This window comes from Protopterus annectens, chromosome 1.part2 (genome assembly GCF_019279795.1).
Source record: "Protopterus annectens isolate FY-2018-M chromosome 1.part2, PAN1.0, whole genome shotgun sequence".
NCBI classification, from domain to species: Eukaryota; Metazoa; Chordata; order Ceratodontiformes; family Protopteridae; genus Protopterus; species Protopterus annectens.
The window spans coordinates 196,695,498-196,711,497 of record NC_056727.1 but is presented as its reverse complement, the minus strand read 5'-3'; positions in this window follow the sequence as shown (position 1 = coordinate 196,711,497).

Below are 16,000 nucleotides of genomic sequence, written 5' to 3'. Positions count from 1 at the left end.
GTATTTCTTAATTTTATAATCAAAAGGCCACATATATTGTGACTCTTCATATATTTGCTTATTGAATTCATTAAAAAAATGTCTGTTTTTGCTGACCTCAAGATGGTAGTCAGTTGTCTAGACTCCACTTGAGTATTATAAGCAGTTCTGGGGAGCTAATATTTCTAAAGATATGGATAAACCCTAATAGAGCAATGTGGGATAACAATACATAGACAGGTCTAATAGAAATAGTTTCAACAGGGTTAATAATAAAAAAAAAAATGATACATAAATATGATACCACACAAGTAGGTCTGAATGAATTTCAGAAGAAGGAAATTCCAGGTACATTAGGGTGCTAAGAGGAGTAGCCTTGACATACATCAAAGAAGCAATACTAATTTCTTGAATTGGAATTGTACCCTGGCTCAAGAAAGGGGTCCAGTCATGTCACAGTATGAGAACCCCATTACTTTGGAGAAATTAAATAAGAGATGTTCGAGCAGAAATTAGAACAACATAAGGCAAAGATACCCATAATGATCCAGTAAGAGGAAGAGGGGCAGCAGGACTAATAAAACATTCCAGGCCTACTTCAATATACATCTGATATAGGTAAAAACATATGAAACTACAGGAGGCAGTTTTGGGTATATTGCATATTCTGGGGAAAGCAATGTTGGTAAACATCAAAGATTAAAACAATACTGATTTCATGAACTTTAATTTTACCCTGACTTAGGAATGGGGTCCATTACTGTCACAGTGATAGCGACCATAGACACTTGTAGAAATTACAATCAGAGAAGCCATATAGAGAGAATAAAGAGGTTAACATTCATAGTCTTGAAAAATGATGGCAGGCCTCAAAGGTATCCATCCAATCAAACTGGTTAACAGTTTTCAAAAACAAGGCACTATTAATTCATATAAAGAATAATAGATATTTGGAATAAACTTCCTGAAGTAATAGGATGGTTAAAAAGCATAAAACAATTCAACAATTTTGAGAAAAATGCAAAGTAAATGTGTTTTGGTGGACTTTGGTCAAGTAGGATCATCATCTTCTCTGTTTGGTGGTGTTACAGATAGGTTAGCTATTTGAATGTATGCTTATCGCTTATCAGAATGTTCACTTTGATAAGAACACACAGATGTATATATAGATCAACCGAGAAACAATGTATTACACTTGCAGTGAGCTTTGCTTAGTATGGTTTATTGTGGCGTGTTAAAACGGACTGTCTACTTATGTCTGATTCTTCATCCTTTCTGTCTTATACTGTTCAAGCTAGAAATTTAGTCCTGCTAGATATCATTTAATGTTGAGTAGAAATGATCTACTAAGGTAAATACATGCATGCTGCACTTATTCTGCCATTTTCCTTAGGACCTAAGCAGAGTTTACAACTTTCATCAGATGCCATTTTGAGCCATATAAACTTCATTTTTTTGTTTGCTTTTTATCCTGAGAGTCACTGTCCCCTGTTTGTTTTACTGCAGCATCTGTGTATTTTTTTTTTCAGTTTTTGACTACTTGCTTCATGTCCTGCCTCATGACTGTGTTTCTGATTTCGGTGATAGCACTCTTCCCCAAACTTGTAACCATTCTACATTTTGTCGACTTCATACACCACCTGACCTGTGCTGTTACTCTCTGTGCTACTTCTATTTTTAATTCTGTACAGGGTATTTAATTACACTGCATTTCTCCATCAGCTCTATGGCTAATCCTTAAAGCCCACCATGGCTTGAAGTCTTCGGTTAATCTTTTAACTGTTCTGTTTCTACTGTAGAGATAGATTATTGAGAGTCCTCATACCCATGTTTTGAGTTTTATTTTTTGCACTTGGCAGTAGCCTACATTTGATTAACATAAGCCTAGTGCTTCTTCTTTGCCAACCATGCACTGATAAATTTGAAGAGGTAGTCAGCACAGTGGTATATAAAGATGTTGCAGGTAATCTGGGTTCAGTTAGAAGCCTTGGCATCTGAGGTGTTGGCAGGGGATGAAGAGTGTGCCCATCCAGGGAGAGGATGAGGAAGGGGTGTGTGCATGTGTATACAAAGCAGTTAGACTTCCTTTTGAAGGATGGGGAAAACAACTGCTTCCTGAAGATGGGTAAGGTGGCATGCCAATGTCAGCTCTTTGTACAAGTAAGGGGTAGTTTGTGTGGTCTACTTATTGAAATTCTCACCCATAGGGTGTTATCAGGGTGTAGCAGGGTGAATGTGAGGGGTAGTTCAGCATGGTCTGCCCATTGCATGTGCCATCCAGAGGGTTTTAACAGGGTGTGCATGGTGCAGGGAAAGACAATTTGGTGAAAAAATAAGGTGAAAATACTCCCTGTAGCTGCAGGATAAAAAAGATATGAAAAAAAGAATCTGAGGAGGTGGCTATTCCAACTCAAGCACATGGTTCTTGAGAATTTCCAGAAAATTGAATGTAGTACAGGCAACAGAAAAATATAGAAAATGCTCCTTATTTTGCTGAAGCCACAGAAACACTAATTGATGTCAGGCTTTCAGGTGGCAAGCCATGCAACTAATTTCCAATTAATTTCCATCAATTTACTATAGTAGGACAACAAAGGAGAAAAGAATCCTAGGGTGAGAAAGGGGGAAGCTCTGAAACTGGGAAACACATAGGAAGAACACACACATAGTTTCATAGTTTCATAGTTTAGTACTAGGCTACCTGCCCTGGGGCATTTGTAAGCCTAGCCATAGTGATGTGGCTTTCGCCACCCCATGAAATGGTACAAAAATGTACAGAATAGATTTAGAATACTGTGTCTCTGTCTAGTAGTGACACAGTGAAGGTCCCCTTATATAATAGAATTAGTTTACTGTGACCCTGTCTAGTAGTTACACAGAGGTGACCCCTGGGGTAAACTTAAGATCTCCCATCCACTCATCAAGATTTCTCTTGAAGAGAGTCAGTGAGGGGCTCTGCCTAACATGAACTGGGATTCTGTTCCAGAGCATGGGAAGTCTCTGGGTTATGAATCTATCCCTCCAGCATGTCCTATTCATACTTGTGCCGAGGTTTAAGTCTTTAGCTCTCGTGGTTCTGATGGATTTGGATTTTTTGAGGTGGAGCATGTCCATCAGTTCCTGATTGGACATGGCCTTGTACATCAGGCACAGATCACCTCTGAGCAGGTGGTATGCTACTGAATAGAGCTGGAGTTTCTTTAGTCTGGCAGAATAAGACATATGTTGGAGACCCTTGATCCTCTTGGTGAGGTACTTTTGTGGTCTCTCCAGCTGCTGCAAGTGCCGGGTGAGGTACATACCAAATGGGGCATTGTACTCAATCATGGGTCTGATGAGGGAGGAGTATAGGGGTACAATGACATCCTTGGATCTGGATGTGAATCCCTTCATGATAAGGTGTGCAAGGTAGAATGTCTTTCTAACCATTTTGGCAACGTGGGTGTCAAATGAGAGGTCGCTGTCGACTTGGGTCCCTAGGTCTCTGATTACATTTTCCGTACTCAGTGGGTTACTGTCTATGTGATAATTTGTGGGTACTTTGTTTTTCCCAAAGGGGATGGCTATACATTTTTTGGCATTTAGTTTAAGGCCATGACTCCGGCACCAGTTGTCCGTTTCTGTGAGGCCTTTTTGTAGGATGTATGTGTCAGCTGGTGTATCGACTATGGCACCTAGTTTGCAGTCATCTGCGAACTTTGTCAGCCACAACCCTCCCATGTTTGCTTTAACATCTGAGAAATAAATGCCGAACAAGAGGGCTCCCAGGACAGATCCCTTTGGGACACCACTTGTGACTGGCTTTGAGTCTGACATAGCTCCAGCAATTTTGACTTTATGGGTTCTGTCCTTTATCCAGTTTGCAACCCATCTAGTGACATAAGGGTTTACATTTAAGCTGTTGAGCTTATCTATGATGCCTGAGTGGGGTATTGTGTCGAAGGCCTTAGCCAAGTCCAGGTAGGCTGTATGGACTGCTTTGCCCTCATCAATGGCTCTAGTGACTGTTTCAAAAAAGTCAACCAGGTTCAAAAGGCAGGATCTGTCCTTTACAAAGCCGAACTGGGTGGGATCAAGTGTCTGTAGGTCCCCAATGTCTCTGTTTATGAGTTCCATAATGATTCTTTCCATAGCTTTGCAGACCAGGCTGGTTAAGCTTATGGGGCGGTAGTTCCCAGGGTCTGTAGAGGTACCCCCTTTGTGGAGTGGGACTACTGTTGCTGTACGCCAGTGTTCAGGTACATATCCTGTAGTAAGGCTAAGGTTAAATAGCATTTTTATGTGCGGGTTTAGCTCCTCTTGGAGTTCACGTAGCATGCAACCCGGGATACCGTCAGGTCCCATTGATGCTGTGTTTTTAGCTTTTCTGAGGGCGGCTCTCACCTAGACATCTGAGATGACAGGGAGATTACATTCAGCTGGGATAAGTATTTCTTCTTTTGGGGGTGAGGGAGGGGAGAAATTTGCACTGAACCTGTCTGCCAGAATGTTGGCAATGTCTGTGGGTTCAGTGTATTTTTTGTCATTGTGAACTAACTCTGAGCATATCTGAGGGTTTCCACCCAGGTTTCTAACATAGCTGAAGAAGGCTTTGTGGTTATCTTTAGTGTCCTTAGCGATTTTTCTCTCAAAGTTGGCCTTGGATGTTTTTATGAGAGAACGTAGTTTTCTGCTAGTGTTGATCAGAGATGTCTTCCCTTTATGGGATTTTGCTCTGTCGTGCAGTAGCTTCTTTCTTTTGTTATACAATTTGTTAATGGCTGAGGTCCACCAGACAGGACGCTTCCCTTTGGTGGAGAGGGTCTTGGATTTATTTGGGATTGCATGATCCATGCATTCTTGGAGATGTCCATAGAAAGCATTTGTGAAGGATTCAGCATTGTGGGATGTGGTTTCCACTGGCCCAGTGAGCTTAAAAGATACCATCTCAGTCTTAAGAAGAGTGAAGTCAGCTTTTGAGAAGTTTTTCACTGTGGTCTTTTGTACTGGGGTGGAGGTGGGATATGTATATCCAGGGTGATTAGTTTGTGGCCAGATCTCACTAGTGAGGGGTATACTTCCGATGTGGAGCATTTTGTCCCCATGTTTGTGATGATCAGGTCTAGTATATTATCTCCACTAGTGGGAGAGGTGACTAGTTGTTCCAGTGCATTTGAATTTATGAATTTCAGGAACCTTTGGGCTAGGGTGTTAGCGCTAGAATAATGTACCCAATCTATGTTAGGGTAGTTGAAGTCTCCCAGTATGATGGTATTTTGTGATACATTCATATCCTCCAATGTCTTCAGGAAGGCTGAGTGGGGTTACTGAGATTGGGAAGGTGGTCTGTAACATGCTACCAGTTGTATAGCAGTTTTGCCTATGGTTATTTGCACCTGTATGGTCTCCGATGCTTCATGTGTTGCTACTAACCTGGAGGTGTGGGTGTCCCTGATGAATATGGACACTCCCCCTCCCTTTGTGGTTCGGCCTGGGTTTTGGGGCCGAAAAGCATGATACAAGGTATAGCCTGGTAGCGCTGGGGTGCTCTCAGGAGCCTTGAACCAGGTTTCAGTTACTGCACAGACGTCGATGTTCTCCATACTGAGGAGTGCCTCGAGTGCCTGCATCTTGAGATTTAGACTTCTGGCATTGAGCAGCATTACCCTTAGTTTTTTTCCATTTTTGTTTTCTAAGGAGGTGGGTTTGTCTTTTGAGCTTTGCCTAATAAAGGCACTATGGGGGTGGCAAGAGCCTTAGCCAATATCCAGAAGCCCAGTGGTGACAGGTGCAAGCCGTCCCTTGCGAAGCAGCATGGCTTGCCCAACATGTCATCCCAAGCAGACAGACATTGGATCCCATTAGAATGACACCAGTACTTGAGCCATCTATTAAAGCTGATCATCTTGTCTTTGTATTGTGGCATCATTCTTGGTGAGGGCAAGATGCTGCTCAGGGTCAGGGTCATACCAGCCTGGGGTACATAATCAGAGAGCTTCTCTATGTCTCTTTTCATGTAGTCCAGGGAGGTACGTCTCAAGTCATTCATGCCAGCATGGACAATGACAGAGTCATATTTGTACTTGCTTTGGAGTGACCTGAGTGCATGTGTTATGTGGTGGATCCTAGCTCCCAAAAGGCAGCTCACAGTCACCCTCTCCTTGTTCAGCCTGGTAAGTGGGACATCATTGTGTCTGACTATAGAGTCACCTATTACTAGTGTATCAGGCATGGTGTTTGGCCTTAAGGGCTGTGATTGTTTGACACACTGATTTATTGAAGTATGTGTTGCATTTGTTTTGTTTTGAGGTGGTGGATTTTTGGATGTCTGCTTTGGGAGCCTCTGTTGTTTTGGTAAGTTTTTTATTAGAGCCTCTGAGTATGCCTTTGTGTTTTTATGTGTTTGGTTTGCAGTTGTGGTAGGTCTATGTGGGACTGGGTTTGTTGTGTGTGTGGTTACCATCTCCTCCTGTCTGGTCATGCCAGCCCTGAGTTGAGAGAGTTCAGCCTCCAGTTTGGCTATATAGTTGCATCTCTCACATGTATTTGTGTTTGTTTGGAGGAGGAGAGGGTTGTCTGTGTACATGAGACAATTGTAGCATTGTCTCAAGATTCCCAGATGAACCAGCTGAACTGGAGAGGATGCCAGTAATCTACCACTCGACATGCTAGAATAGTATAAGGGAGTGCTGTGCCTTTAAGGGAAGTGGGTATTCACAGGGGTGGTAGGTGGATGTAGTGCTTACTTAGTATGAGAGTGCTTACTTAGAAGAGAGGTTTTGAGAACAAGTGCTAGGTTATAATATAGCGAGTAGTCTGATTATACTAAGAGTAGAGCTTCCTTAAGGGAAAATTCGAAGAGCAGACCTGGGGTAGCCAGAAGAAGTTTAACCTTGTCTAACCGGCGCTGCGCTATGCGCACAGTCCACGCAAACGCGGATTTTAAACGGGGAAATTCAAAAGAGCTAGAAATGGTCCACAACAACCAATTACTACAGCTCTTGTGCTGAGGTCACTCCTTCAGGGACAGGTAGGCTGCTCAAGGCTCCCCACTCCCACTGGTGAGCAAAGAAACTTCCTTCTATCCAAGTAAGGTAATGGACAACACAGGAACTACACCACAGCCCAGAATACAGCAAAGACTGTAAACTGGTCTAAACTAGTCGAGGAGAGGTGGGAAAACAAGGATTATTTTTTTTTTTTTTTTTTTTTTTTTTTTTAGATAGAAAACACACAGAAAATGCAGAAACAGTAATAAATCAGTTACACAGGCTAGCACACTTTAGCGGGCAGCCTCAACAGTTAAATTAAACAAACAAACAAACAAACTTTCGACCAATTTTCGACTAAATGTAACTTTAAGTGCAGATATTATATAATGCAACAAACAGCTAAAAAAACAGTTTAAGCTTGTTTAAGGTAAGCTACAGAAGGTATTTCAAGTAAAAAAAACAGCAAAGATACTTAAATCAAGAAAGTAGTCGCTTTTCTGAGTTCTCTGTAGCTAGGACCACTCTGCAGGACCACGAGGAGCTTGTCTGAGTAGTATAGCCAGAAATAAACACCCAGAGGCGGATTTTAAACAGGGAACTACAAAAGAGCTAGAAATGGTCCAAAATAACCAATTACTGCAGCTCTTGTGCTGAGGTCACTCCTTCAGGGACAGGTAGGCTGCTCAAGGCTCCCCACTCCCACTGGTGAGCAAAGAAACTTCCTTTTATCCAAGTAAGGTAATGGACAACACAGGAACTACACCACAGCCCAGAATACAGCAATGCCTGTAAACTGGTCTAAACTAGCCGAGAAGAGGCGAGAAAACAAGGATATATGGAAAGTTAAGAAATATACCATGATACTATGCAGTCTTTGGTGTGGTAGAAAATCTAACATTAATGTTTGTTAGTCAAGTAGAATGCAGTTGTTGTCCCCTTTAGAGCAGCAGACTATTACTTCATATTCCTCTAGCCTCACTGACATACATACTCTGTCTATACTCTGAGCATCAGACTATTACTTCATATTCCTCTGGGCTCACTGAAACACATACACTGTTGATACTCCATTTCCAAGCCATGAAATGTCTGTTCCAAGAGTTTTCATCCTCTTCACAGTAGTCAGGAGTATAAATGCTTTGTTTTCTTTTGTCCTTGACTAAACATTGCATCTGCTGTATGGAAGAGTTCTTATTTCTTCCACAGTGGTCAACAGTACTTCATTTTGGACAATCTAGGAAGGAGTATTTATCACCTAGAAATAAATGTGCAAGTTTGCCCTTGCAGAAAACATAACTGCATTCCTGCTTTGAATGAACATTTTCATACCTGTCTCATCTAAATAAACTTGGGGTGCCCAAGCCTGCCTACCTTAAATACTTATGAAATTGGAAAAGATAGTTTTTAGACTGTTTAGAGCTCAATAAGTTTGCTTTTTAATGTTTTAGGAGACTAAAGTTTGGTTCTACAAACATAGTTGGTATTATTTTTTGCACTGTTTACTGGCCACAGTGAATATGCAGAGTATAAAACAAGATAACACCAGTCAGAGATGTAAGACAAAAAAAAAAAAAAAAAAAAGCAGGCGAATGTTACCTCTGTATATTTTACCCTATACTCAGTAATAATATGTCAGAGTGTGTACTACAGATTGAGCTGCCAGTGGATGTAAAAAGATTACAAACAGAAGATTAAATGGTGTCCCTGTCCTTCATGTTGGTCGACTTTATAATTATTATGTACTTTGATTAACTAAAATACATACTAATCAGTCTCTACCAGCACTGTTTGCTGCTGAGGGACAGTCTGTGGCCCTTGAAACCAAATGGAGAGGAGCTGCTGTGAATGGGATGAGGAGACCCCATGCAGAGATACCTTCGGGGTTCTAATGTATTCAGAAACTTTTAAGGTATGATTTCATAGCAAGGAGTAGTTTTAATTAACAAGGTTACCTACAGCTATCTGTGCCCTTCAGAAACTTGGCATTCATGTTTTTTTTTCCTTTTAGAATTTCAAAGTTTTTTGTTGAGATTGAATAGCTGAGTAGCTTAACTTCAAAGAAGTACAGCGCTTTTATGTTTGTTATAAACCACTATGGCACCGTCATTAAAGAAGAAAGAATCTTGATTCAAAGAAATTAGGAAATCCTTTTCTAGTAATAGGTATAAGCAAATAACCATTTCAGATGTCAAAAGAGTTATTTCAGAGCAGTTTAACATCTACTGTTATGTTTGAAGAAAAACATAAGGTCAAGGTTGCATTCATTCTGGGACAAATTGTGGTTTAAAAGTATTGACATAAGTAACATTACACATCCAGGTTACATTCGTAACATTGCATTTCTGGTATATTAACTAGGAGATTGTTTTATTGTACTGCTGTCTTCCATATGTTTTCCCTTCTTTCCTTTCATTTCCTTGCCCCCTTTCTTCTGTCTTCTTTTCCATGGTTATTCCTCATAAGCTTCTAAAATTTACAGTTCTTACAACCATATGAAACTGTTGCTGCTTAATATATTTGTCATGCTGTTGCTAAAATCATGTCTCTCTTAGTATTTGTCATTGGACCATATATGTACACACAAACATGCACATATGTGTACAAGAGCATGCATACACACACACACATATGCAAACACACACATCTGTGTGTATTTGCATTTACCTTATTATTCTTGATATATTAGAAAATCATAAGCATATGTGATCATAAATAATTTGAACTAATTCATTAAATCACTCACTCCCTAAGCAAGCTTCATATCTAAATTGATAAGTAATTGCATTGGCAACAAAGTGTTTTGTGTCTAGATATTCATTTTTTTTCTGAAATAGTGGACTGTTATAATATACTGTGGTCTGTTAGGACTAATTCTGAAAGCATTTTAAGATCATTAAATGACATATTTTATTAATGTAAATGAAAATGGTAGGAAGTGAATGTATACACCCTGCACATTAAGGAAAACTGTGTGTGTGTGTGTGTGTGTGTGTGTGTGTGTGTGTGTGTGTGTGTGTGTGTGTGTGTGTGTGTGTGTGTGTGTGTGTATACTTACTAATATTATTAATATACTTTTAGTGGAAAAAAATCGGAGCACCAAATCATGAATCACTTTGTAATTTGCTATGTGTAGGTGCTGATCAGACAGACTGTGCATAAAATGGTTGTATGGTGTTCGCAGGAGTTTTAGCAAGTATATAAAAAAGAATGAGAAGTGTATGTCATACCTGATAAAGCAGAGGCACTTGTTCATAGGTTCATAGGTTCATAGGTTCATACTAGGCTATCTGCCCTAGGGCATTTATAAGCCTAGCCAGAGTGTGTGTGGCTTTCACCACCCCTTAGGATGAGAATACTATACCCATTAGTTTGCTGTGCCTCTGTCCAGCAGTGACACAGAGATGATTCCCAGGGTAAACCTACAATCTCCCATCCACTCGTCAAGATTTCTCTTGAACAGAGTCAGTGAGGGGCTCTGCCTCACATGGACTGGGATTCTGTTCCATAGTGTAGGGAGTCTCTGGGTGATGAATCTGTCCCTCCAGCACATCCTATTTATATCCGTGTTGAGGTTTAAGTCTCTTGCTCTTGTGGCTCTGGTGGATTTGGATTTTTTGAGGTGGAGCATGTCCATTAATTCCGGGTTGGACATGGCCTTGTATGTCAGGCACAGATCACCTCTGAGCAGACGGTATGCAACTGAATGGAGCTGGAGTTTCTTCAGTCGGGCAGCGTATGACATATGTTTGAGCCCCTTTATCCTTTTGGTGAGGAACTTTTGGAGTCTTTCCAACTGCTGCAGGTGTCGGGTAAGGTACATTGTACTCAATCATTGGTCTGATAAGTGAAGAGTACAGGGTACAATGACCTCTCCTGATCTGGATGTGAATCCTTCATGATCAGGTGGGCAATGTAGAAGGTCTTCCTAACCACTTTGGCAATGTGAGTGTCAAAAGAGAGGTTACTGTCAACTTGGGTCCCAAGGTCCCTGATAACTTCTTCCGTGTTTAATGGATTACCACCTATGTGGTAATTAGAGGTTACCTTGTTTTTCCCAAAGGGTATGACTATACATTTTTTGGCATTTAGCTTAAGGCCATGGCTCTGGCACCAGTTATCCATTTCTATGAGACCTCTCTGGAGGATGTCTGTGTCTGATGGAGTGTCAATTATGGTGCCCAGTTTGCAGTCATCTGCAAATTTTGTCAGCCACAATCCCCCTATGTTTGCCTGCACTTCAGAAAAATAAACGCCGAACAAGAGGGGCCCAGGACTGAGCCCTGTGGGACACCGCCAGACCGCTTAGAGTCTGACATGGCACCAGCAACTCTAACCCTGTGGGTTCTGTCCTTGAGCCAGTTTGCAACCCATCTTGTGACATATGGGTTTACATCTAAGCTGGTGAGCTTTTCTATGATGCCCGAGAGGGGTATTGTGTTGAACGCTTTTGCTAGGTCAAGGTAGGCTGTGTGAACTGCCTTACCCTCATCAATGGCCTTAGTGACTGTTTCAAAAAGTTCAAGAGGCAGGATCTGCCCTTGACAAAGCCAAATTGGGTAGGATCCAGTGTCTGTAGGTCCCCAATGTCTTTATTTATGAGTTCCATTATGATCCTCTCCATAGCTTTGCAGACAAGGCTCGTCAAGCTTATGGGGCGGTAGTGCAGAGGATCAATAGAATCCCATAGAATAACAGTAATGTATTATCCAATTACTGAATTATTTTATCCTTGAATTTAGCCATCATTCTTAATGATTGTAGAATGCTGCTCAATGCTAGGGCCTTGCCCTCTTCAAAGGCATGAGTAGACAGCTTAATGATGCACCTCTACATCTTTCCCAGGGTGGAATGCCAAAGATCATTTACCCTAACATGGGTAAGTATAAGATTATAATTGTATCTGGAGAAGTACAAGGGCAGACACATGATAGGTGTTTGAAAATCTTTATTTGAGTCTTGATCCTATAAAACAAATCCACTGAAATTTACTTTATGGAAACCTGAAATTTTCCAGTTTCTCTAATATTGTGTGCCTGTAGAGTTTGTATATAACTGAGTGGTGGTATGAGGGTCTATTCCCATATGAGGGTACAGGGGAGCTTGCCCCCTACTTTAAATTATTAAACGGTGTCTGGACTTTCAAAAATATAATTTGTAGATGCATCGCAAACCCTGCCAAGACCTAGGGGCCTGAGTGACTTCCCTAAACATAGCACCAGAGAGGTACCTGCCGGCTTAGCTTTTGCCAACCTGCTGTGTAGTGTCTGTGTGCTTTATAAGGGAGTCACCAATGTCTAAAACTCTTTTGGGATTTCCTGCATGCTTATCTGACTTTAGGAGTACAGGCTTGCAGTACACATGACTCCTATTAGCAATAGGCTTCCATGCAAGTGTGGTTGTGGTGTCAGTATTTCGTCTGCATGGCTGAAGCAAGCTAGGAGGATGTTGAGGAGCTCTATGTGGCTTAGGCAAAGATTTTGTTTATGACTGTTGCATATTAGGGGTGAAGTTGTGATGTTGAGGTAATGTAATGATGTTGCAGTGTTGTTTACTTACAATGGGAGGTATAAAGAGACTAGCCTCCAGTTTAAATAAATAAGTGTGCCTCTCTCTGGTGGAATTGGTATGCCTAAGAAAAAGTGAGATGTCAAAAACACGAAGAGCTGTTACACTGTCTCAGAAAAAAATGGTAGTATACTGGCTAAAGATGATGTTAAAGCAACCTGAAAATCTTTGCTGAGAGGTAATGTTTTTGGGATCAGCTAATAACAGAGATAACTGCTTAAATAATATAAATGTGGTATAGTTCCAAAATAAGTACAAAGCAGTGATGGATGAGTGATATAATGTAAAACCAGCTTAATAATAAAAGCGAGGGACCAGTTCTGAGTAAGAGATTGTCCAAAGTTAATTGAGTACAACTATAATTTTATCTGTGGACAGTCAATGTTCTCGGTCAATGCAGCATAACGTGAAGGTAAGTTTAATTGTTTAAATGGGAGTGTTTTCACAAAATTACATTTTTGTTTTTACTAACAAGACTGAGTGAAAGATGAGAAGAAGGAAATTTTGTTGTAAAATTAACACAAATGATAACATTGTGCCATGATGCAGAGGGATAAAACTCTGACTGCACCCCTAGATAACCTGTGTTCCATTGGAGGCACAGATGCTAGAGGGACCAGAGATTGGAGGCAGATAGCCAATGTTGTCTCTCCAGTCCTGTCGTGGGAGGCAGCCTAGCTCACTGCAATTGTAGCATAAAGATCCTAATGAGCCCTATTCTCCAAGCAGTATGCTGCTTGATTTGCAGGTTGCACATGTGTGGAAGATCACATGCACTTCCCAAAGACAGCTGTAGTAGAGTTTCTAAAACAGCCACAGAGGTGGGCTAGTACATAACAGATAAACACTGCCCAGCTGTATGATGCTATATCAGAGTCCTCAATCTCCTCACCAGCTCAGGATGTATGTTGGGTAGACCCCCAGGGAAGACTAAGGCTGGTCCAGTACACCTGGTAAATGAGGAGAGGATCTTGTGGCAGCTGACAGTCAGCTGGAAGGAGCCAAAAAACAAAATTAACATAAATGGTAGGCAATTTTAGAATCTCTGGGTTTAGGAACACAACAGGAACAGGGGAGGTGAATGGGTGACAACATTTTCCAAGACTTCAGTCTGTTCTGGAAAAGAGGCAGCTGAAGTCATCTTAAAAAAAAAATAACACTTGATATGTTTATAAATAAAAATACTAGTCTTCAGCTCTTTCCCCAGTTCACAAAAACTTCTTCTGGCTTCTATGAACCCCCAAGAGACACAAGCTTTGTTTTTTTTCCTCAATAGAACTTTTAGTGTTCAACAGAAAATACTTTAAATAATACACTGCAATAAAAACACACACTGTAATCAAACACTATATCAAGATGAGAAATACAAATCCTGAAACGTGCTTTTCCAACACACCACTCTGTTTTACGGCAGCTGCAGCACATTCCCATATTTGCTACACAGAATGGAGGGATGAATGAGTCATGCTTACCACCGTGTGCACAGGTAGCTAGGGATACAATGACACCTGCTGGTGGAGGGTATATCACAGGAGCTATAGACAGGGGACTTGAGACCACACACACTGGCTGATGGATATATCACAGGAAGTAGATATAAGCATCTTGTGATAATGAGGACTCTGTGTCATAGACAATTTCCTTTTGTGATGGGGTGGGAGTGCCACTATGTGACCGTGGCCTGAGGTGGAGAAAGGAGACTTAAGATAACAGTTTCAGCATATGATGATGTCAAGATGCCACTTCATTCATATGACTTGTGGCTACTGTGTGGTTTATCTTTGGGCCTTCCTAATGGGGATGGTGTGAGACTATGAAGCCATGACCAAGATAGACTCTGGTCATGAGGTGTCCGGCCAATGGAGACCAAGTGCTATGGCCACCCACAACAAGAGGGAGAAGAGTTTTGTACATGTCCAGAAGACTGTATACTGATGATGGCTCCAAACCATGATCTCCCTTGAAATGTAACCCACCCCAACCCCAGACAATACTGCCAGTGTAGGCAGTGATGGTAACACTAGCAATCTCTCATGGCATATGCAGTCTTAAACCTCATAAGACCAATCAGAACTCCATACTTTTACAAATGCTGCCCAACACAGCAATCAGCTCCATGCTGGCTGTGTTGTAGTAGATTGTCCCTAGATGATACTGCATCACATCTGATGATGTATTCCCACATGTCAGGGACCAACATTGACATGACAGCATCATGAATCCCTGCATTGCTGTGAACTGGTATGTGTACCCACTTCAGATGCACTGTTCTCATCCACTGCAACAGTCATCATTGGTGGTTGGAGCCACAGAGGACCCCCCCTCACTAGGGGCCGTAAGTGCTCAGACTGTGCAGCCTTAGTTTTTTTATGTGGGTGATGTCACGCCTTCAGTCACTACTGTGGGTAGGTGCACAGCCAGGATAGACACAAGCTATGTTTGTGCCTCATCATCAACATCATCATTATCATATCAATAGGACTTGTTGGTGGGACAGATGTGTGTCCCAGAGACTCCCCCATCTGTGGAATAGACTCCCTCTCCACATCAAGCAGAGTACCTCATTATCCCTTTTTAGGCGCAACCTGGATAACTGGATGGGAAACAGAAAATGCACCCCTGGGACTCCACCTGTGTCCCTGATGGACAGGAGCTTTGGGTGCTGACTTGTCTAAACATGGGCTAAACTCTTGGATAGACTTATAAGGGTCTCAGGGCCAATAGCCTAGTAACCTCCTATGATCCCTGTCTTGCTATTTTTCCTCAGTCTTTACAGCTACCAATATATCATCTGTCCTATGAATACACAACAAAAGGCACACAGGAGTGAGCAAATGTACCAGTGAAACAACATTCCCCCTTGTGGCACACATGCTAATGGTGTCCATGCAAGATGTACCATACAATCCCAACTGACCTATGATGCTCTCAAGACATAAGTGGATACCTGATGTTCCTATAACTAAACATAAGCAACATAGTTTCATAGTTTCATAGTATAGTACTAGGCTATCTGCCCTGGGGCATTTGTAAGCCTAGCCATAGTGATGTGACTTTTGCCACCCCATGAAATGGTACAAAAAATGTACAGAATAAATTTAGAATACTGTGCCTCTGTCTAGTAGTGACACAATGAATGTCCCCTTATATAATAAAATTAGTTTACTGTGCCCCTGTCTAACAGTGACACAGATGTGACCCCTGGGGTAAACTTACGATCTCCCATCCACTCATCAAGATTTCTTTTGAAGAGAGTCAGTGAGGGGCTCTGCCTAATACGAACTGGGATCTTGTTATAGTTTCATAGTATATATGCTTTGGTCAGCCTACAGTCTCTATATGCATTGGTACTGTACAGAAATCTGCTGAACAAGCTACTAACCAGGGGGATCATCCACTGAGATGCATAGGGGTGACTGGATTCTCAGACCAGTGTCAAACCCCTCCAGGGGTAATCCTAGAATCATTTTCCTCTTGCAGAGACA